Source organism: Rattus norvegicus, chromosome 14, assembly GCF_021556685.1.
Source record: "Rattus norvegicus strain SHRSP/BbbUtx chromosome 14, alternate assembly SHRSP_T2T, whole genome shotgun sequence".
Classification (NCBI taxonomy): Eukaryota; Metazoa; Chordata; class Mammalia; order Rodentia; family Muridae; genus Rattus; species Rattus norvegicus.
In genome coordinates, this window is record NC_141547.1 from 72,561,862 (window position 1) to 72,586,739 (window position 24,878).

Sequence of the window (24,878 nt, forward strand, 5' to 3'; positions counted from 1 at the left end):
TCATCATTCTATAACCTAAGTCCTGAACTGAGTAAGAAGAAATCTAGGTAAACACCAGCATTCATCTCTCTCTGCTTCCTGATATTAGAATAAATATCTTTCATAAGATGCTTCTTGCCAAGCCCTTGGTCATAACAATGACAAAAGTAATTAAAACAATTATGAGAACTTTCAAATGACTCTCCAAGTCACACAAGATATGAGAGATTTTATTAGACAGTTCTGTAAAATATACAGAAAAAGTTAATGCCCATGCTTTGTAAAGAGATGTAGAATCTGGATGGAAATGTTTGGTGCCCTTTGTAAGAAACAGGGCAAACATTTATTGAATGCTCAACTAATGTCAGTTATTTCTGTAAGCTCTTCGCCTATGCCATTCTCTCAATAGTCCCGTGACTTAACTGCTGTAATTATTCTACTATGATGAGTGATAAGCAGAGACTGGGAGGCAGAACAAGGCTTCAAATCCATGAAGACTGCCTCCAGGGCCCATTCTCGGTGCTATCATTAGCCAAGTCACTTTGCCCTCACCCAGTGGCAAGAATCTCTAGTTCTGTGGTTATCCTTCTCCATGTCAGTTCTTTTGGCTGATAACCATACATGCTTTGGCATTAGCACACCAGTTGTATTTTCTTTGTTAATTTGTCATTTTTTCCTTGAGGATGACAATAGAAGCTAAAAGAAATTCATATGAGAGACAAAGTGAGAGAGGAAAGATGTGTAGAGCATAAAGGAGAGTATTTAATACACATTCTTGCCTAATAGTGACCTACTTCATCCTGACTGTGCCTCCACGTGTGAAGAATTCTGTTAACATTTTTTCACAAGTGAATGAAAGACAAATATATGTATATAGCTGGCTATGAGTACTAAAGGCTAGTATTTAGAAAGAACATGACATAAGTTGGGGAGTTATCTATTGTTTCATCACAGTAGCTTTCTGAGAAGGCAGGGTTTTGAGAGTATCCTCTGATGCAGTAACCCTGTGTTGATAATGTGACAAATAAAGATATCAGCACAAGCAGAAGGTCAGTCTGAAAAATGTTGGGTGCTCATTAAGTAATTAGTCGGGTGCTTCTCCATTTCACCTTCTGGGATATCAAGTGCTATCTGTTACAGTTGAAGCAAATTTCCCAACTTCTGTGCCATTTCCAAAGCCCTTCCGAACCAGGCATCATTAATCTCTTGGAACTGATTCATATTAAACATAGACCCCCATGATGTTGATGCCTACATTACTATGACCCAACAAAGTCAAAGCTGTTAGCCACAGCACATAAACCACGAGTCTCAGATCTGCTCTCCAAGTGTACACATTGTCTCAGTCACTAAACTGTTGAATTTCATCCTTACTGGTATTACACAGGCACTCAATGACTTCCTTATGGAAAGAATGGGAATGGTAATTTAAGATGGCACTCCCCTCCTCCCCTTTACGGTTGAGTGAAACAAACAGGCAAAGCAGACCACAAGGCTGAGTTCTGAAAGGCAAAATTGAGTAGGTGGGACCTCTGCTCTATGCTCTAGCCAAGGAGAACTCTGCAGCAGGACACAGGCCTCATATCTGTTCACCATCAGTCCTTCTGCTGGTGTGCTTATGGTCTTGCTGTCCAATTCTCTATATCTGGAATTGGAAGGGACCACCCATGCACCCACATCAACAGCGTGCATGTAGGAACTATCTGCATTCTGAAGGACTTTTCTTTCCATTCCTGGAATGACTGATAGATTAATGCCAGGCTCATTCCTAACTTAATAACCCACTAATCAGGTTATAAAATTCATGTTCCTGAATTCCAACCAGCTGGAAAGGTTTTCTAAGCGTATGTATATTTGCATCATGGCTGCTAAATGAAATGTTTGTTTCTATTATTCACTCAGCTAAAAATTGTCCTTTAATTTAGTAATATGAGAAAAGTCTAGAAAATGACATGGCTTACTGTACATGTTTTTCCTACCCTATGTACTTCACAGATTCCATTTTTAGTTGGCCTTAAATAGTGTAGGTGCTTGGCTGAATGTTAGGTACCCACAACTTCTGTGAGACCCATAGAATCCAGCTATGCATCTGTAATTCTACCTCACCAGGAAATGTTAACCACTAATACTTTAAAAACATCTGTACTGTACATCTAACTGTATAAAAAGGACATATATCCAGTAACTGCAACAGTCATTTGCTTAAGACTGCTATGTAAATGTCTTTAAATGCTTATTTGTGTTATGTGTGCATGAGTGTGTGTTTATAATACAAAAAAAATATTTTCGAAGGCCTTTACAAGAAAAAACCTGTGTCAAATGGCTTGCATGAATGTATTGGTCACCTTCTGCTGCTTATTTAATTACCACATCTTGTCAACTTAAAACAGAGAACACTTGCTACCTGTCAGTTTCTGGGGGTGAAGATCTGTTCTGGGTCCTTTGTTCAAGGACTCACAGGACTGAAATCAGCTTGTCAACTGGACTGCATTCTCTCCAGAATTAGCCAGAGAAGCATTTTCTTCCAGGCCTTTTTTTTGTGTTAGTGCAGTGGCTGTGTAACTGAGGTCCTGGCTTACTAATGGATACTGAATGGAGGTAACCCTTCTTTAGTCCCAGGATGCCTGTTGTGCCTGGTCCTCTTCATGTGCAGATGATAGCCTAGCTATTTACTTCTGGAGCTTCTGACATAGATTAGCAGCAAAGCAAGTATCTATCACACTGAGGCCTTACATTAGTTCTGGTACCAGATGGCAAAGGTCATGAAGGAAACAGTAATATTCTACACATCAAAATACATAACACCATTTATATCTTGCAATAGCCCTATAAGATAGATTCTTTTATTCTTATTAGCTATTAGTGACAACAAAGCCACCCATGCAGAAGATGGTGTAACAAGTATATTTGACTATAAAACCTGGGATCTAAACGAAGGACTTAAAATCCCACCAGTGCTTTTGTTTTAAGTACAATGGAGATCTGCTATTGTTGCCTGCTGGATTCCACTCTGATAGATGATGTCTCCCCACTTCATTTCATCCTGACAGCAGTCATGGCTTTTCGGATATCAAGAAAAGTTCCCTTGCAACCTTAAACATGGCTATTTTCCCTCTCTGAGCTTAATACTACTCACCTGCAAAAAGGTGCCATGCCGAGTAGAGGAGGAATGTGCTTTCCGAAAAGTACCTAATGCAAATTAATAATTCAATACACATGAGGCAGTATTGATTCAAATACCGATAGAATATGCCTGGATATCTGTTTAAAGTTGTTCAGTGTAGCAGAATAGATGGGTCAGGTCACTGTTAGAGGATCTCTGCTACCTCTGCCTCTGGCAGATAATTGGACTATTTTATACACACCATTCTGCAGCTTATGGCTTCTCGTTTCACATTGGGCTCTTCACTTATTATCATAAGGGTCTTTTGGAGGTCATCGAAAATCTGACTGGGTATCACAGCCATTGAATGCCACTAGTATTCTTTGTGTGACTCTTGGTTCTCTCTACCCATTCACCGCTTCCCTTTTCCTTTTGTTTTTTCCTGTAGTGTTTCCCCCTTGGGGACCAGAACCTCAACTGTAGATATATTATTTTTACATCCCATTGTCCTTTTCAGTAGGACTCAACAGTATAAGTTAATAAGAGCACCGCCCCCTCCACACACACATTTACAAGCCAGTGCACAGGCTTTCGGCCAACAGTGTTTCCACAGGTAGATGCTGTATTGTGGCTTAACCTTAGGAGCTTCAGGTGCACAGAAGACTCAGGAGTTTCTGTGGTCCTTATCTGTGGAAGATAAACCCAAGACATCTTTGCTAAGCATGGCAAATTTTCCAGGAGATTTCCTGAGGCTGACAAGGAGATGAAAATGAAGACCTGGTGATAATAGGGATTTCTGGAAAAAGGTCTGAGCTTTGGCACTGGACCAGACTGGGCTCCATTCCCAACTCTCTTTCTCGCCAGCTACATGACCTTGCTCAAGAAATCACTCAGTACCTCTGTCAGTTTCCTCATCATCAAGAGGGGGAAATAGTAATTCATTCTTTAGACGTTAGTGTGATACCGAACCAATGAAATCATTGCAAAAGGAGTGCTGAGCTGAGGACATCAGGGCTGATGGGGATTACAATAAAGGTTTGAAGTGAATTGAGAAGAAAAAAAAGAAAGAAAGAAAGAAAAGGAAAAAAAAGTCAAAGAGTTAACAAAGTCCTAACCTTGAATGAACATGGAATTTACATTTATCTCAAGGTTAGTACTATTTTATCATTTTTTCTTTACCAGAACAGACCCTTTAGAAATTATGATAATGACAACCAAATATGATTTGTAAGAAGGAAAAATTTGCTTTGACACATAGACTCTCTATGGCTATTTTAATATCTGTTCAGGTCAGAATGTAGGAGCATCCTGTGATGTAAAGGCCCACCTAACTCTGAAGGTATATTACTGTGGTCATAAAATCTGAGTATGTATGGAGAGCATCAGTGGTACTCTGAAAAAACATAAAACATTGTAAATATTAGCCATTTATAACATTTGCAACAGCTATAGTTAAAAAAAAAAAGAAAAGGAAATTGCACCTCCAAAGGAGGAACCTGTGGATAAAAAGAACAAACTAAAATAGTAACAACTTATGGGGAGAGTCCATTACTTGAGTTTGAAGATGTGATTAAATCGCTGGTGCTGATTTCTCATTGTGAATTTATTCAGATTCCGCACTAATTCGTATGTTCTAGCAATAGGCAGCCAAAATTTTTATATTATTTTCTATCAATATTATTTTAAATTTTAAGCTTTTTTATTAAAACGTAATTTGTAAGAGTCATGAAAATCATTCCCATGTGCTTAAATAATATTCTTGCTATTAGTTATCCCTTTCGCAACGTTTATTCTGCCCTACCATCCCATTCTGTTCCCCATGTATCTCTATCAGAAGTCTAAATCTTTAGTAGTTTCATACAATTTTTCACATTAGCTTACTGTTTGGCTTATCAATAGAATAGAATTTCCTTACAGCTTGCCTACCTTCCTTCCTTCTTTCCTTCTTTCCTTCCTTCCCTTCCTTCCTTTCTTTCTTTCTCTTTCTTTCTTTCTTTCTTTCTTTCTTTCTTTCTTTCTTTCTTTCTTTCTTTCTTTCTTTCTTTCTTTCTTTCTTTCTTTCTTTCTTTCTTTCTTTCTTTCTTTCTTTCTTTCTACACTCCCTCCAGATTTTATTCCCCCTTCGGTCCACCTTCCGACTGTTCCATATCGCATACCTCCTCCGTGCATCCCTCCTCTCCAAGAGGATGTCCCCACCCCACCCACCTCACCAGACCTGGGGCCTCCAGTCTCTGGAGGGTTAGGTGCATTTTCTCTGACTGAACCCAGACCCAGGAGTCCTCTGCTGTATATATGTTGGAGGCCTCATCTCAGCTGGTATATGCTTCCTGGTTGGTGATCCAGTGTCTGCGAGATCTCGGGAGTCCGGGTTAATTGAGGCTGCTGGTCCTCCTACAGGGTTGCCCTCCTCCTCAGCTTCTTCTAGCTTTTCTCTAACTCAGCCAGAGAGGTCAGCAACTTTTGTTCATTGGTTGGATGCACATATCTGCATCTTACTCTTTTAGGTGATTGTTGGGTTTTTTGGAGGGCAGTCATGATAGGTCCTTTTTTGTGAGTGCCCCATAGCCTCAGTAATGGTGTCAGGTCTCGGGGCCTCCCCTGAGCTGGATCCCACTTTGGGCCTGTCACCAGACCTTCTTTTCCCCAGGCTCTTTTCCACTTCCATCCCTGTATTTCTTTCAGACGGGAAGAATTATGGATCAGAGCTTTGACTGTGGGATAGCAAACCCAATCCTCACTTGATGCCCTGCCTTTCTACTGGAGGTGGGCTCAACAAGTTCCCTCTCCCCACTGTAGGGCATTTCATCTAGGGTTCCCTTTTTGCGTCCTGATAGTCTCTCACTTCCCAGGTGTCTGGTACGTTATGGAGGGTCTTCCCAAGCTCCTTCCTTCCAAGGTTGCCTGTTTCCATTCTTTCCGCTGGCCCACAGGGCTTCAGTCCTTTCCCCCCCACCCAATACTAGATTATGTTCTCCTCTCCCCTCCCCTCCATCCTCTTTCCCTCCAATGTACCACCCTTGTGCTTGCTTTCCTCTCCCTCTCAAGTGAGACTGAGGTGTCCTCACTTGGGCCCTTCAGCTTGTTGAACTTTATGAGTTCTATGAACTGTATCTTGGGTGTTTTGTACTTTTGGGGGGCTAATATCTACATATTATGAGAATATACCATGCATGTCCTTTTGGGTTTGAATTACCTCACTCAGGATGATATTTTCTAGTTCCATCCATTTGCCTGCAAAACTCATGATGTCCTCATTCTTCATAGCTGAATAGTATTCCATTGTGTAAATGAACCACATTTTCTGTATCCATTCTTCTGTTGTAGGACATCTGGGTTGTTTCCAGCTTCTGGCTATCACAAATAAAGCTGCCTCCAACATAGTGGAGCACTTCCCCTGTGGCATGGATGGGCATCTTTTGGGTATATTCTCAAGAGTGGTTTTTCTGGGTTTATAAGTAGGTGTATTTCCGATTTGTCGAGGAAAGCTCCAAATTGACTTCCAGAGTAGTTGTGCCAGTTTCCTATCCCACCAGCAATGAAGGAGTCTTTCTCTTTCGCCACATCCTCGCCACATGTGTTGTCACTCAAGGTTTTGATCCTAGCCATTCTGACTGGAGTAAGGTGGAATCTCAGGTTGTTTTGATTTGCATTTCCCTGATCACTATATATTGAACACTTATTTTGTTGCTTCTGTGCATTTCTTTAAGTGCTTCTCAGCCACTCCAGATTCCTCTATTCTGAATTTTCAGTTTAGTTCTGTACCCCATTTTCTGATTGGGTTGTTTGGTGTTTTTCTTTTTGAGTTTTTTATGTATTTTGGATAGTAGCCCTCTATGGGATGTGAGGCTAATGAAAAATTTTCCCGATCTATAGAATGATGATTTGCCTTATTGACTATGGCCTTTGATTTACAGAAGCTTTCCTGTTTCATGAAGTCCCATTTATCAATTCTTGATCTTACAATATGAGGCATTGGAGTTCTGTTTAGGAATATGAATGGGGTGTTGTATTTTTTCAAATGCTTTTTCTGCGTCTAAGGAAATAATCATTTTTTTCCTTTGAGTTTGTTTATGGTGGATTACGTTAATGGATTTTCAAACATTGAACTAACCTTGCATCCCTGGGATGAAGCCTCCTTGATCAAGGTGAATGATGGTTTTGATGTGTTTTTGGATTCAGTTTGCAAGAGTTTTATCCAGTAGTTGTGCATTGATATCCATAAATGAGATTGGTTTGAAGTTCTCTTTTTTTGGAGGATCCTTGTGGTTTAGATATCCGAGTAATTATGACTTCATAGAATGAATTAGGTTAGTGTTTCTTCTGTTTCTATTTTTTGTAATAGTTTGAGGAATATTGATATCAGGTCTCCTTTGAATGTCTTGTAGAATTTTGAACTAAATCCACCTGGCCCTGTGCTTTTTTTGTTTGGGAAAGTTTTTATTTTTATTTTTTAATGACTTCTATTTCCTTATAGGATATGGGCCTGTTTAGAAAATTTACCTGCTCTTGATTTAACTTTGGTATGTGGTATCTGTCTAGAAAACCATCCATTTCATCTAGATTTTCCAGTTTGTTGACTATAGGCTTTTGTACTAGGATCTGATGAATTTTTAAAATTTCCTCTGTTTTTGTTGCTGTATCTTTGTTTTCATTTCTGATTTTGTTAATTTGGATATTGTCTCTGGGCCTTTTAGTTAGTTTGGCTAAGGGTTTATTTATCTTGTTGATTCTCTCAAAGAACCAAAGGTTTTGCTGATTCTTTGTATTGTTCTCTTTGTTTCTATTTGATTGATTTTAGCCCTAGTTTGACTATTTCTTGTCATCTACTCCTTTTGGGTGAGTTTGCTTCTTTTTGCTCTAGAGCTCTCAGGTGTGCTGTTAATTTGCTAGTGTAAGATCTCTACAGTTTCTTTACCAGTGCACTTAGTGCTATAAATTTTCCTCTTAGCACTGTTTTCAATGTGTCCTATAAGTTTGGGTACAATGTTTCAATATTTTCATTAAATTTCAGGAAGTCTTTAATTTCTTCATTTCATCCCTGACCAAATTATTACTGAGTAGAGAGTTGTTCAGTTTCCACATGTATGTGGCTTTTCTGTTGCCTTTGCTGTTATTGAAGACCAGCTTTTGTCCATGGTGGTCTGATAGGATGCATAGGATTATTTCAATCTTCTGGCATCAGTTGAGGGTTGTTTTGTGACCAATTGTATGTTCAGTTTTGGAGAAGGTACCATGAGGTGCAGAAAAGAAGGTGTATTCCTTGCATAGATATTTCTTCTAGTGTTGAACAATTGAATGAGCTCACACCAACTGTGTGGTGTTATTGTTGTTGTTTCTTTCTAAATCTGATTTAAGAACATGATGTAGAGGTCCTAAAAAGAAGTCAAAGTGGGAGTGATTATAGTTTGGAAAATGAGAAGCAGAGCAATCCAGGGATCTGTACCTGGTATCATTAACTGGTAAGAATCTTTTGCATAAATTATTTTCTGTATTTTCAGTAAATTACCCTTGAGTGATATAGAATAAAGATATAGACCCAACAAAAGCTAAAAAAAAAAAGAAGGTGTATTCTTTTGTTTTAGGGTGAAATGTTCTGTAGATATCAGTTAATCCATTTGGTTCGTAACCTCTATTAGTTTCACTGTGTGTCTGTTTAGTTTCTATCTTAATGACCTGTCTTCTGGTGAGAGTGAAGTGTTGAAGTATGCAATGTATGCTTTGAGCTTTATAGTAAAGTTTCTTTTATGAATGTGGGTACCCCTGCATTTGGGGCATAGATGTTCAGAATTGAGACTTCCTCTTGGTGTATTTTCCCTTTGATAAATTTGAAGTGTACTTATTCATCACGCTTGATAACTTTTGGTTGAAAATCTATTTTATTGGATATTAGTATGGCAACTCCAGCTTGTTTCTTGAGACCATTTGCCTAGAAGATATTTTTCCATCCTTTTACTCTGAGATAGTGTCTCTCTTTGTTACTGAGTTGTGTTTCTTGTATGCAGCAAAATGCTGGATCTTGTTTCCATATCCAATCTGTTAGCTTATGTCTTTTTAAAGATGAGTTGAGTCCATTAATATTGGGAGATAGTAAAGACAGATGAATGTTGGTTCCTGTTATATTTGTTTTTATACCTAGCTTTATGTGCCTGTGGTTCTCGCCTTTTGGCTTTGTTGTGAGATGCTTAATATCTTGTCTTTTCTTTGATGTAGGTATCTTCCTTGTATTGAAGTTTTCCTTCTAGAATCCTTTGTAGGGCTGGATTGGTAGACAGACACTGTTTGAATTTCGTCTTTTTCTGGAATATTTTGGTTTCTCCATCTTTGTTGATTGAGAATTTTGCTGGGTATAATAGCCTGGGCTGTCATTTGCGTTCTCTTAGAGTCTGCATGACCTCTTACCAGGCTCTTCTGGCTTTCATAATCTCTGGTGAAAAGTCTGGTGTACTTCTGATAGGTCTGCCTTTGTATGTTACTTGGCCCTTTTCCCTTGCAGCTTTTATTATTCTTTCTTTGTTCTGTGTGTTTAGTGTTTTGATTATTATGTGATAAGAGGATTTTCTTTTCTGGTCCCAATTTTTTGGTCCTGTAGGCTTCTTAATGGCCATCTCTTTCTTTAGGTTGGGGAAGTTTTCTTCTATGATTTTGTTGAAGATATTGTCTGGTCCTTTGAGCTGGGAATCTTCATGCTCCCCTAATTCAATTATTCTTAGATTTGGACTTTTAATTGTGCCCTGAATTTCCTAGATGTTTTGGGTTAGGAGTTTTTTATGAATTTTCTTTGAATATTATGTCAATCTCTTCTACAATATCTTCTATACCTGAGATTCTCTCTTCTATCTCTTGTATTCTGTTAGTGATACTTATATGTGTAGTTCCTGACCTCTTTCTTAGGTTTTCCATGTCCAGGTTTGCTTCATTTATGTTTACCTCATTGTTTCTACTTCCACTTTTAGGTCTTGGACTGCTTTATGCACTTCCTTCACCTATTTGATTGTGTTTTTCTCTATTTCTTTCAATGAGTTATTTATATCCTCCTTAAAGGACTCTGTTGTCTTTATGAGATAGGATTTTAGGTCAGCCTCAGGTGTGTTGGTGTATTCAGGGTTTGCTGTGGTAGGAGAACTGGGTTCTGATGATGCCCTTGAATATTGGCTTCTGATCTTGTGCTTGCCGTTTGCCGTCTTGTTATCCCTAGTGTTTGCTGATCTGGTTGGCTTTGTCCCTGGGTTGCAACAGGTCTCCTGGTAGGCCTGTGGCCCTGGCTGTAGTAAACTTCCTATGGGTTCTTCCTACTGGAAGGCATTCAGAGATTCAATGGGGAAGAGAAGCTGCTGATTTGTTGCCCTGGCTGCAGTAGACCTCCTGAGAAGCTTCAGAGGAGCAGTCAAATTGTTGTCTTCTGTGAAGCTGTTCTTGGGGGTGAAGAAGCATGTCAATGGACTGTAGTTTCTGTTTCCTTGTGTGCAGCCACACTCCAGGGAGGCTTTCAGTCTTTTGGGTCAGTTGTCCTGCATGAGACAGAGCCCCTGGGAGGTCTTCACACTGTGGTCTCAATTATTCAGTTGTCCTATGTACAAAAGATAGCCCTGGGATGCCTTCATGCTGTGGTGTTCTGGTTGTGCTGGATCTGCTGAGATGTCTCCAACTGTGGGATCAGATGGCCTAGGTGCAGTAAATCTCCTGTGATGCCTCAGGATGTGGTATCAAATGTTCTGAGTACAGTGGTTCTTCTGATATGCTTCAGGATATGGTGTCAAATGTTCTGATTGCAGCGAATCCTCTGGTATGCCTCAGGATATAGTGTCTTCCACTATGCACAGTAGCTAGTAGTCTGTCCCAGCAGAAATGACCAAGGCAGATGTGAATTGGTATTTGGCAGATGGGGGGTTTGAGGGGATGGTGGGTCCCTGAGTCTATTGGCCCTCAGTGGCAGCTTTGGGACTTTGGGGGTAGGGGGATTCTTACCCAATGCTGAGTGCAGTGGATCCTCTGGTATGCCTCAGGACATAGCCTCTTCCAGGGAGCAGACTACCTAACTGTCTGTCCCAACAGATAGGGCCAGGCAGAAGAGGGTTGGTATTTGGCAGGTTGGGGGTTAGGGGGATGGTAGGTCCCCAAGTCCATTGGACTCCCAGTAGAAGCTGTGGGACTTCCGGGGGGAGTTCTTACCAATGTTCTGCATGCAGATCCTCTGGTATGCCTCAGGATATACCAGAAGAAGCAGGCTTCTTAAAGAAAGCTTTTGTATGAAGTAATAATTTATCTAAGTTAATTCTTTCTCTAACTTGGTCTTGATTTGTGCCAGAACAGTTTGGAGAATTCACCAAAAGAGCTTAGCTCAGGCCTTAAGTAGAAAGATCATTTAGTGTTAGTAAGAGGAAATTAAACTATTCTGTTCTCTGGAGAAAGATTGAGTGACAGATAGAAGTGGCGAATCCATGTTTACACAGCAGGAACAAACTTATTTTCTTTTATTTGAGAAATTCCAATGACACATTGCCTTCTGTGAATATGTCTTGGGCTATGTCCTAGTTTCTTGTTACATGATCATATCCTCTTACAGAAGCTTAAGAAGGAAAATGTTTATCTGGTCTTATAGTTCCACAGGGACATAGTCCATGATGGCAGTGAAGCCATGGCAGCAGGTGAGAAAGATATGCCTGAAGGAATAGGAGGCAGAGTGTTATCTACCTTCCTTCCATACTCAGGAACGGATGATGGGCAGGAAGTGAGTCTGGGATATAAAGTCTTAAGGCCCACTCTGTGTCCCACTTTCTCCAGTGAGGTTCAGCTTCCTAAAGTTTCCATAACCTTCCCAAACAGTGCCACCAGCTGGAGACCAAATGTTAGAACACATGACTTTACAGAAGACATTTCACATTCATTCATAACATCCAGCCAATGTCTTAACTGTTAGAGAAAAATGTAGCATGGCTGGCAGATTGTAGAACAGAGTAAAACTGGTCCTGGTAGAGATAACCACAAATACTATGTGATCAATAATATCCCAACAACTTAGGGTACCAATCTCATTCTTCAAGTAATTCCATTTGACAGCCAGTGGGAGGGAGGTAGTTTTGGGTCTTTGTTGTCCTAATTAGGAAATATAGACCAAGGAGGATTCAGCAGTAGGCCTCCCTCAGTCAGTTGCCCCACTTTCGACCAGTATTCTATTTGTTCTCCTACTGAGTGAAATTTGGCTCAGTTTCATTAGGAAAAGAATAACCCTTCTACCCCAGTCTCTTCTTGCAGATTGTTTTTTATGTAGACCTTTAGTCTTTGTCATAGGAACATTTTAATTTTCTGAAATCCAGTATCTTCCTTTGGGTCTCTTTCTACTAGCTCTGAAAGCAATTGTAAAGAGAGGAAAATTAACTTTCCTTCTTGGTCTCCCATTTGCCTTTTGCTTATTCGGCTGCTCTTCTGCCAAATCTCCATGTTACTAAAGAATATTTTGTTATTCTACTGCAAGCATCTGAAGTTTTAGGAAACAATATTCCTATATTTCTCTCTCTCTAAGCTACTGACTCAGTCTCTCTGCACTAACTCCACCATCTGTATCTCCCGACTGGAGCTGGGATTGAATCTGCACGCGTTTCTACTTTGCCAGTGGTTGGGGTCCACCGGTGAAACGCTTTAAAGGAAAACTTGAAGGTTTGTAGGACAGAAGGGGAGGTTCACGTCTTGCATGCAATGTTCTGTAACCAGAGCAATGCATTTCCATCCCCACAACCCATAGCTGCCTTCTGCAGTTGTCCTCTTACTCACTTTTACATTATCTGTTGTTGTTGTTGTTGCTGTTGTTGTTGCTTTTGTTTTGGTGTGGGTGTCCAAATGCTCTAGCACATGTTTGCTGATTTCTAACGCTAACTCTGACTGTTAAAATACCCAGTGGAAACAGCATTTAAGAAATGAGAAACATAAAGAAGATTCATTCCCAACTGAAATGCTCGCTTCGCCCTTTTTCCTTTCCAAAGCAGTAACAGAGTCTGCAAAGTTGAAATTATTTTACAATTGGACAAGCCCGAACCAAATGGTGACACTTTAGAGATGTGATCTGTCTTCTGGTGAGATATTTGCCTGTGGACAATTTTAATCACAAGGAGCTTTCAAATACTGAATTTTAGAGAAGTTTGAGTTATATGGGATTTTTTTTTTTTTTTTAGAAAAGAAGGCTCCATTTACTCAATAGTATACGCTGTTATCTTGTCACATAGGTGCTCTACATCCAGTGTGAGTGACACCTTCCTGGTGGACTTAGGAGAATGAGTCATGGCCCATTGTGATTTTTACTTTTGGGTGAATTGTATTGGTAATTAGATACTGAGATTTAGTTGAGACGAGGCTGGTTGTACATACGTATCTCCCACCAGCAAATCCATTTATGTCTCTTCTTTATTCATTTTATTCATGAATTATTTCACCTAGCCATGCATATTTCCATGCATGCATTCATTTTCTCATTTATTTTGCCCACTTTCCCTTAGATTTGTGTTTGTACTGGAATACAATACTAAAATGGGAGAAACGATGAAAAATTTAACAGGACACCAAGTTCAAGGGGCTTAGCAGAGAAGTGGGCAAGTTTTATTTGAATTAAGTCTTGACTCTAAGAGAAATAAATCTGATTAAATATAGCCTAAGGTAGGGCTTGCAGTGAGAGAAAATCCTCATGGAAAGATGCAAAGGGGAGTGTAGATGAGAGAATGTAATATGATTAGAAAACTGTCCGGCTTCAAGCTAAGGCATGCTGGGAAATAGGAATGGTAAAATAGAATAAAATTCTGCAATGAGCCCTTTCAAAAGGAAGAGAAATATACCCATTAACTATACTAAGTGGGCTTGTATTGCTTTAAATTTTGTGGCAGACACCATAATGAAAACCCAGACTAGTAAAATTCAATGATAGCTGCTAATAAAATTCTCTGATCTTCATTTACTCTCCCCAATCACTGAAAACAATGCATTATGTAGACAATGTGTAAAGTATCCATCTATCCATTATTTCCATAAATTCCTTTCCTAATCACATTAGTTTGAATCTCTAATCAACCCCATAACTATAATAATAAAGATGACTGCCTTCAGTCTCATCCCAAAGCATCACTGCAAAAACAAATGATTCAATATGAATTTTCAGTGACTTGCTATTAGTACTATTTCTGGATAAGCATTGCCTGGATTAAGAAGTTCTGAGCAGAATTCCTAAAAGTTGAGAACAGAGTTCTAGAAAAGGCAGTTGGCATAGATCAGAGATTTAGTAGGAGGACAAGTATAGGAGAGTGATAAAAGAATATCCCATGGGAAAATCCAACACTTGCCATTTTGGGAATCTGCTGACAGTTTAGGATTTTGACAAATAGAGAAGGTTTTCATGATTGGATTATGGAAATGGCCAAAGGGCTATGAAAATACACAAGAGGCAAAATTCACAGGGTTGATTATGTCAAGTGAAATTCTGGGAAAGTAGAGATGGATGGAAGCAGGCCATGGTTGTCATCTGGTATCATGGTATTCATTTCATCTGGTGAGTACCATGGAAGCAGGTCTACTTGTGTGATGCCTGATGGTCATTAGTCTGTAGCTCTTTCTGTGGATATAGAAAGATTTGGGATTATTCCAATGAAGCTCTTGTACTGAAATGAAGAGGCACATAGATATGAATGCTGATGATAAGAAAGATATGATTGAAGTCTCTGTTGATTTTAAGGTGAGCTTGCATGCACCAGCATTTGGTTTAGTGGAGAGACAAAGTTGTGGAAGAAGGCCGTTAAGACAGCCAATTCCTTTTGGGATTTGGATATGAAGCAATAAGGTAGTGAGTAGGCAGGGCAGTAACTAAAAGCAGTTTAGGAGCAAGAGAACCTTTTTGTTTGATTTGGATAACAATGGAGATTCTTTTCCCTGGATTCTGAAAAGTAAGAGAAAAGGAATTGAGAAGTATATTAAAGAACGTGAACTCTGGTGTAGCTCTGTAAGGATAGAATCACACTTGAGATTGGAAAATAGAAGTTTCACTGTTAGAGAAATGAAGACTGCGTAAACATGGTTCATGTCCAGGTTTTTGATCATTGGTTATTTTGTTTTGAAATTATCTATTGTGTTTATTTCCTTTCATTTTTTTCCTCAGTATTTCTTTTTTATTCTTCTCTCATGAATTATATTGTGACTTCAGTTTTTTCTCCATCTTCTCTCCCCAGTCTCTTTTATTTACCTCCCCTCTCCTCTAGATTCACCATCATCATCACCTTTTCTCTTCCTTTCAGAAAAGTGCAGGTCTCTGAGAGACATCAACCAAATATAATGTGGTTATTTGAATAGGTTTGGCCCACACAGATTTTTGTATTTGAAGGCTTGGTCCATAGGGAGTGGCCTTGTTGGAGCATGTGTGACTGTGTTGGAGGAAGTGTGACACTATTAGGGAGTGTTTGAGGTCTTCTAGGCTAAAGCTCCACCCACTGTAGAACAGAGTGTCCTTCTACAGCTTTAACATGAAGATGTAGAACTCTTAGCTCCTCCAGCACGTGTCTGTCTATACGCTGCCATATTTCCCATCATGATGATAATGGACTAAACCTTTAAAACAGATAACTAAAAATGCAGAATACACCTGATTCATTCAGAGAAAGATCCATATTTAACTATTCATTTGTTTATTTTTCATTCAACCACAGATTCTCCTCCAAGTCCTTGCCCCCTGACTCCCTTGGCCATATCTCTTCCTCTGCTTCTCTTCAAAAAAGGGGAAATTTCCCATGTATGTTAACCGGCCATGGCATATCAAGTTTCGATGAGACGAAGAACCTCATTTCCTATTAAGGCTGGTGGCCGAGGCAACCCAGTTGGAGGAAAGAGTCCCCAAAGCAGACGGGATTGTAGGTTATTCCTCATGTTAGACCAGTGTGAGCCTTCTAAATTCTGAGTCACATAATCCACTCTACTTAAACATCCTTCCCTTCACTCAGGTTGCAGTGTTCTTTGTCACAGAACCCAACAGGGCCTACTCTTGATCCTGTGTCCTGTGGTATCTTCTCTCATCCCATTGGTTTCCATCTCTTCCTCACTCAAAGAATCATTCTCTTGCCTCAAATCCTCCACATTTGACTGAATACATATGAAAAAGGAACTAACATGTTTAATAACATGACATAATAGCATAACTTGTCCAACAGAGCTTGGGGTTCTGCTTTAATGTCAACTCTTGCATGAGAGATGTTCCTGAACGCTCTAGTTTTCTTTACTGTTTGCCTCATGCTGTTAAACATTTCATGTCTCTTTTTAGCATGCACTAACTTCTCTTATGATGGATTCATGATTTATATGTGGTAGGTCAGTTCCTACATACAGATGTCAGTTTTCTAGGGAAATGAACTGTGGTCGTTTGCTACATGAGTAGGTCTCTCATAAATAGGACATGACAGCTCATTTTTTTCAAGAGTAGAAATGTCTTATCTCCATCTATAGCAGGGTCTTTCTGCTGTTATAATGTCCTTATTATCTTGGCTTGGCCAACAGGATGGGGATGGAGGGAGATGTACAAATTTCTGGGGCCGAGTGAGTAAGGGATGGGAGCGAATACCCTATGAAGATTTTTTTAACTACTGAACCTTCTTTGGGGGAATAAACATGTTTCTCACGTAAACCTAAGCATCCTCTTAGCAGCTGTGTTCCTTATCCAGTAATCTCTTCATTATCTGTTACACTCAACAAAGAGACAAATGAATTACATGCTTGCAGTAGGATAAGATGCTGCTATTAAAATATATGCAAAATATATAACTATAGAAATGTATTTAAAAAGTGATATTGAAGTTCATTTTTTTCCTGATCATAAAGTAGTTAGGTTTTAGTCATTGTTAGCTGTTTGAACTTCAGCCTGTTTATTAACTGCTCTAGACTTTTAAATGGTTATTTTAACAGCCTTTATCTAAGAAAGGGATGGGGTAAATAGTTGAGAAAAATCTGTGAATAACACTTAACATTCCCAGTTTGAAGCTGAATTCGTGTGAAGTGCCTTCACTCTCACTATAACCTAGCCAAGGGTACAACTGCGAGTACCTCATCATATGTCTAACATGCAATCATGGAGTGAGATAAAATTAATACAGCACATGGATTTTCAAAACCTTTGTAGGGACAGGAACTATAATTGTCACTAGGGCTGGGCTGTGTTCATCACCTTGCTGGTTCCTGTCTCACCTCAGCACAACAAAAGGTCATGTTTTAGCAGCTGCCATGTAGAGCTTACCAGATGGATACCAGTTCTGTTATCAGTGGAAGCTGTGAGTGACTGTTCCCAAACTGTCTCAAAACTTGGCAGACAAGTGCAAAGCATTGACTTTGAGCTCATTCAGTAAGAACCATTCAAATCATTGATTTTCCCAGGATTTTCCATTACTCTGTTTCCTCCTCCTTCCGTCTTTCCCCTTTTCCTTCCCTCCATCTTTCCCATTCCCCCTCTCATTTTTCTCCATTTCTTCTTTCTTCCTCCTTTTGTCCATCATCTTGTCTCGTTCTCTGTCTCCCCATATCCAAACTGTGGTTGCCTTGTCTTGGAATTACTTTCAAATCAATTTTCCTCCCAAGAATCCAAGAGTCAAGGTCAATGTACAATAGAGATTCTGTGTTTTAGAAGAGTGTCTTTCTCAAGAATTTGTGGAAAAGTTCCAGAGGAGTCTGCTATTGACTTGCAATGACTCACATGTCTATTTCTAAACAAATTCCCATGGCTCAGAATTGGAGTAGAGCAGTTGGACATTTTCAGCAAGTGAGAAAAGCAATCAAGACCTCCTTTTAGACTATATTATTATTTTGTTATTGTTATACAATGGGGAAGACTATTTTCTTCTAAATCTGACCAAATAAAAAGGAATCATTTTGATAGTATTAATAATAATTATAATTAGATTTCACTGCATATGATTTATTTTTGTTCTTTCAAAAGTTTGCAAATGATACTTAGTTATTTTCCAGTGAGATTGGCTCCCAAAAGCTAAGTAACGCGGTCATCCCAACAAAGTGTTTGTTGGTGAGGACCTGGGACAAGAGATTCACCAGAAGCACAAAGCTTTCAGTCTGGTCTCCCAGTCCTTACCTGGAGCCAAGGCAGCCAGGCATTTTCTCTGGCTCCTCCTTTTATCACCATGCTCCAGTTCTCAGGGAAAAGGAGTAGCATTTGATACTCAAATTTCTCGGGGCTGGTGGTCCTGGAAGTCATCCCAGACCAGCATGTGGGAGACGTGGTGCGCACCCCACTCTGGCTGTAACAGCTGTGCCGATTGGTTTAGACACTGCTAGACTGCAGGTCCCTCATCTATAATCAGGAAGTTTATTTTCAGCTTTAACAATCTGTGATTATTATTTCCGTTTACTGATGGAGTAACTAATTACTTCATTATAGAATTTTTCAAGACCAGTTACCTCCTGTTTGGTTCAATTAGCAAAACGCCAACATGATCGTCATTGATTTTGATGGTTGGGCTGCCAGGGAAGAGCCCAATAGGGACTATTTCAGGATCTGAAGCAGAGCTTGTATTTATTATTCTGAGGTGGTAGATAAAGAAGCAGAGTCTGTTCTGTTCTTTTTTTAAAAAAAATCTTGTTTACAAATTACCCACTCCTACTACTGCCTTGTATCCTGTCAGGGTCCTGGGACTTCTTTACTTTACATAAGAGCCAGAGAAGAAAAGCCAACCACAGCTAGAATTGTGCCTTTACTCTTGTCCCTGAGCAGAGGCTCACAGAACATCAGAAAGAACATGAATTTCAAAGTTCCTTTAGGCCAAGCTTTTGGATTTATGCACAACATGTACCGAGCATCTTAGCTTGTTTTCTTAGAAAACAAACACGGTGCAGAGCCAGCCTTTGCTTTGTCTGTCATCTCTCACATGGTATGTTACCTTTGGGGAGTTTCTTACATTTTCATTTATTTTTATTATTACTTAAGTTTGACTTATTTTATTTAGCTTTAATCTTTAAAATGGAATGATGATAGTATCAACTTTTGGCCTGTGTGGATATGGTGGGATAAAAAATGACTCATTCCAACCAAAGTCCAAGCTTGAATCCTCAACACCTGGATGTCTGCTACTTTCTATGACAAAAGACATTTTGAAGATGTGAAAAAAGATTTTGATTGCTAGAGAGATGGTTCAGAGTGAAAAGCACTTGTCATTCTTCCAGATAACTGCTGGGCTTTAGTTCTTAGCGTCCATATCGGGAGGCTCCCAACTACCTGTAACTCCAAATCCAAGAGATCTGATAATTCTCTTCTGGACTCTCTGGCCATCCACACATATTTATACATATAAATATATAATAAAATAAATCTTTAAAAGGAAAAGAACTTTTTGTATTAGCACATTGTGTCTGCCTGACATTGTTCTAGAACATTTTATTTCATGACCTGACTTAATCTTCACAACTCTTTTAATAAGATTCTGGCACATTCATTTTACCGACAAGTAAACAGAAGTCTATTGAAATCAGGTTACTGGCTTCCACTCACACTGAATGTTAATGATTCTTGAGACGATCATATGCCTTCTTCATTCCTAGTGCTAACTCCCTTCCACAAAATTAGCTGTTGACCTGAGTTCCTGTGTGATGGCTACCCAGAGCTGATCTTGTAGAACTCCATTATCATGACAGTGTTATTACCAGGTTGAATTCTAATGCTATAATTCTGTGGGATCGATGTTGCCTTCCCTATTTCTATGGAGTTGGAGACTTGCCTTGCCTACTCCCCCATGAGATCACAGAGCAGAGGGGAGCTGAGGACCAAGGCCAGGCTTTCTCAGCCACTATATCATTCCCACACCAAGTTGGAAAGATAGTTATAGTAATGACTCTGGATAATATAATTGTTCTCATTCGTCCTTTGTTTCTTCCCTACCCTTTCTCATCCTCAGCCTATATTTTTCTCATATAGACCCCAGTAGTGGTTTCTGTGGTGGTGAATTTTATATGCTTAATGGAAGGAACAATGCATAGAGATGAGTTGGTGCGAAGCTATGACCCCTTAGGAAAAGAATAGTTTTTCTATCTACCACTAATATGTCTTGGGACTAGGAATTCCTATGTTCATGCGTCAGCAAAGCATGGGTGAGAATTTCTTCTCTGACAACATGCATGAAAGATAGTGTATTCAGGTGAGAAACAGCTTGGTTTGGAATGGGACTCAACTGGAACTTTAGTTTCTCATGCCACTCAGAAGTTGTGGCACCTTGGGGAAGTTATATCCCATCTCTGAGGCACAATTTTCACTTTTGTAAAAAGCATACACCATTACAACCTTGCCTGAGAACATATACAGCAGGCCATGGGGGATGGAACTGGATTATGGGTCTTTTTCTTTTCCTATATTCTCTGTAACCTCTATGTGTGGGTTCCAGCATCACCCAGGACCCATGATGTAATATCCATTTTCAGCTGTTGTCTCTCTTAGTTATTGGAAGTCAGGGCTGGGTCTGAGAGATATCAAATTAAATAAAAACTGCAAACTATCTGGTATTTAGGGAGTCTACATTCAAGAACAGAGATTGGCAACTCTAAACGTATTTAGGTTACATCATGTAACAGCAAACTGCAAAATACTGGGCCGAGCATGCAAGGATGGTCATATTTCAACGCCATTGAGAATGTTGCAGTTGTTAGGGGTTGGGGATTTAGCTCAGCGGTAGAGCGCTTGCCTAGCAAGCGCAAGGCCCTGGGTTCGGTCCCCAGCTCCGAAAAAAAAAAAAGAGAATGTTGCAGTTGTGAAGCCCTAGGAAAGCCCTAGTGGTTCAAATAGTGTGCCATAGTTTGCACCGCTTCACACACTGGCCTGACATGCATTATTAGGAAATGAAGAAAGAACAGACACATGAACAGAAAATCTGGGGTTAGGTGGCTTATTCTAGCTCTGACGGAGCGTAGTCACTGCAACCCTGAGCCTTAGTATACTTGCTGTGTACAGCTGAAAAAAGAAGGAGGCAGGTTTGGCTAGTCATAGTAATAAGTATCCAAATGGGAGAACTCTCCAGCTGCAGTCACCCTGGAGGAGGAATCTGTGGCAGATAGTTTTTACACACACCAGCCAATGGTTCCTGACCCTTCATACCTGAACCAGAAGAAAGCTTTGCCATTTCTCTGAGCCTCATCTGTGGAACGATTTGTCTCATTATGGGACTGAGACATCAGGGTCCTTGACATGGCTGTGTCCATGTTTACAATGCACAGTGCTCCCTGTGCTCAACATCGTAGGACAAAGCTGTTTTTCAGGACATTGTCAGTCAAAGTCTCTCAGACAATAGATTTAAGTAGAGAACCAAAACATGGAGCCAGCCTTGCAAAATTCTAAGAGAATCTATAAAGCGAAGGAAATGCACAGGCTTTGTTGACCTTACCTCCCATTGTGGATGCTCCAAGTTGTGATTTACACTGTTCTGTTGCATCATGGTAGCCAGCACCAAGGTTGACTTTTGAGAAAATCCATCCCTGGCCTACTTCTGAGTAAGTGGCTACAGTATGTACCCTCCTACTGGGGTCTCGCTCTGTGATCGTCAATCTAAGACAGTGAATGTAAATATCTCTTTAAGGACTTTTTCCTCTAAAGAATGGAAATTGAGGTCAAAATTATTAAAGTCTCCTAGGCAAATCAAAGTCAACATTTCCCTAACTGAGCTCATTAACATTTTCTGCTCAAATTAGCTTCTCTTCCAATGCTGCCCTTCAGAGAGAAATCCTACAATATTAATCCAAGCAAAGGCAGAGTCCAGGGTTACCTTATCCTTTCCAGCCAACACTCAAATCTGTGGCCTCTGTGTCCTTCATAGTGAACATGCACAAGCTTGTGAGAGCTCCTCTAGGAAGTAATTTAGTAGCCCTGGTGACAGTGTTGAAGCACTGAGGCATGTTCAATCTTGTTTACTCAAATAGAACTTCAAATGAACACCCAGCCATTCCTTTGGGATTCATACCCCCTTCACAAGTCCTTTCCACATATTGTCCATGCACAATAATGTCAAATACATTCAAATTTAAAGCAAAGCTGCAAAGAAGGAAGGGCTCTGCATCAAGACCTTGAAGAATGTTCTTAAGGGAATTGTACACTTATTGCCCTTCCTCCAGGCTCTGAAGAAACAAATATAATCTGTTGGGAAATGCATTAGTAAGCTTAACACAGAGCAAAGGCAATAGGTGAGATTTCAGAAGGGAAATTAATTAAGCCAAACTAAAATTGATGGTTTGGGCTTTGGGATCTTGGGGCAGACTTGGCTATGGAGAAATGAAACAGATAAAGGAGCCATGCTAGCAGGGAACTGATTCAAGGGCTGAGATTAACTATCAGTCACCATCTAATTATACAGCCTGAGCTACCAACCCTGCCAGTGCCTTCGACACAGGCATGGGAAAGGCTGTTTGTGGAAGCTGGGGGTCTTGGTTTTAATTTTCACTTAAAACAAAAAATGAAACCCCCCTTAGTCTTTTTATAATCATTATTTATCATTTTAATCTTTCTCAAGGGTCGTTACCTTCCAGATTGCTTTCTATTTCCTTGTGAAATAAGCTGTTTACTTGCATGTACTCTGTACATAAAAACTGTGACTTTACTCTCACTAGCTTCAATGGTTTAGACCAGGTGAAATACAGCATGAGATTGGCTTCACTTATTTAGATGACCTATGTGGAGGACATATCTTAAGGTTCTTTATTTTTGTTGATAGCGTCAAGCAAGGACAATGTGATCTGGCTTCAAGGCAGTTATTTCTCCAGGAGCTCTCATAGCAGGGAACTATGTTTAGCTTACACTCACGTCAGAAGTTCTAAGCAAGTTTTTACAGAGTTTTGTGAATAGCAAGTGAACGAACGGAACCTAAAATTCAATGTGGATTCTCCAATAGCAAACTGTCTCCCATGATGCTCAAGTATGAATGTGCTGATCTCACATGAAGAAGTTCTACATACCTAGGTTTGCCCAGGACAGACATGTCAATGCTGTTCTCATTAAAAATTACATCCAAAGGAAAAACAAGAAGTTTCATGATTTCTTTGCTTCAGCTCACAAGTGTTTATACTTCCTTTGAATATTTCATGGACTATTTCCAACTCTGACAGTCGAAGTTCCTTAGGATACATGGAATACATGGATCTCTGACTTGATCATATCATGTAAAGTCAAATTATATATCCTGGATCATCTTTGGTACATAGTAACTAACAAATAGATATTAGTTATTATTTTTAATTGTAATAACACTGATCTAGCTTATAATCCTCTTTCTTTTTTCTGGGATAGGAGAGATAGATACCTTCACAGTTTATAATGTGAACCACTCCAAACCATTCCTAGTACCTATGATAGAAAGCTCACACCTCCCTGTACCACCAGTCCCAGGGCAATCCAATGCCACTTTTCTCTGGGTACTTGTCATTTTGTATAAACACACACACACACACACACACACACACACACACACACACACACACACGGAGAGAGAGAGAGAGAGAGAGAGAGAGAGAGAGAGAGAGAGAGAGAGAGAATTTACAAAGAAAAGTTCTTTAAGTACCTACATTCTGATTAATAAGCAAAGTAAGCATGATACTTCTTGTAAATATGAAGCATACATAGTATTAAGCACATGATGATGTGTGAGTGACAAGCTGTTGGTCCTCTGATCAAGATCTCTGTTTCTGAAATCTTCCTTTCCCACGGCCCCAGAGATTTCTCAAACCTGCTGATATCTTATCTCCTCCAGGACATTGCTGGTGATCTTATCCGGTTCACTCTGTCCTCAGCCCAGTGTTCCTTTCATAGTCATTTCATGGTCCTTTTACAGTCTATTGGCCATTGTCCTGCTAGAGTTGATATGTACACATGGTAAAACGTGGGTGGAAAAGGCTCATTCGTTCTCGAATGTCACGAAATATTCAGAGAACCACACGATTCTCTGAATAAGTTCTCTGTCCTTGGAAGAATTGTGACCACTGAGCACATCTTGAGCCTATAGAAAGTAGCTAGAGGTTGTTGGAATGCTGCTTAATATTACTTGGATTTATGCCAATGTAAGGTCTAAGGCACATGACACATGGACAAAAGATGGGAAGCTGAGGTGAGCTCACTACGTTTCTTTTTACTTTATTTTTGTGGTGTTAAACCCCAGGGAGAGATGTATTTAAATTATTACTATATATAATTTAATAGAGGGGTTTCATTCTTCTTCGCTATTTCCTTTTCTACTCCATTTTCCCTAGTCCTCCTCTTCCTCACCATCCCTATGATTCTCCTTGCTAGTTTCAAGTCCTTAATTTTATTCTTGACCTTCCACATCTGAAGGAAAATCATGTCATACTTTCTTTGTAGCATTGACTTATAGCACTTAGCATGATGTTCTCCAGTGCCAACCCTCTAGCGACATAATATCATTCTTCTTTGTAACCCGGAAAATCTCTGCCATACTTGCAGTTTCTTTATCCATTGATATTTTGATTGAAATCTAGATTTAACCCCCAATATGGCTCTAGTGAATAATGCTGTAATAAATGGCTGACTGAACTGGAACCTAACTGGACAAGAGCCAGTAGGAATTCCACTCTGGTTCAGGAGCTACTTTGCTTGTAGAGGCTGAGAGGATGGACTAGGCCTTCTCGCTCGGTAGACTGCTTTGTATGTTTCCTTCCATCTTTTAGAAGGTCACGTGAGCTTTTCTCCTTCAGGTATGATGGGCCTACCTCCTGGCATGAGGCCTCCCATGGGTCCCCCAATGTGGATCCCTCCTGGCCGAGAAACTCCAATGGGCATGCCCCCTTCTGGGAT

At 39.8% G+C, this 24,878-nt stretch overlaps 1 long non-coding RNA gene across 2 annotated transcripts in view; it reads left to right on the top strand.

Annotated features, from left to right (window-relative positions):
• LOC134481851 (uncharacterized) overlaps positions 1 to 24,878 on the top strand; it is a 140,384-nt gene that overhangs the window by 102,052 nt on the left and 13,454 nt on the right. The window contains exon 1 of one of the 2 annotated variants that reach the window (XR_015637484.1): positions 23,950 to 24,174. The exons of the other annotated variant lie outside the window; for it this stretch is intronic. This is a non-coding gene — a long non-coding RNA (uncharacterized LOC134481851). Of the gene's footprint in view, positions 1 to 23,949; positions 24,175 to 24,878 lie in introns of those variants that run through there. 2 annotated transcript variants of the gene reach the window in all.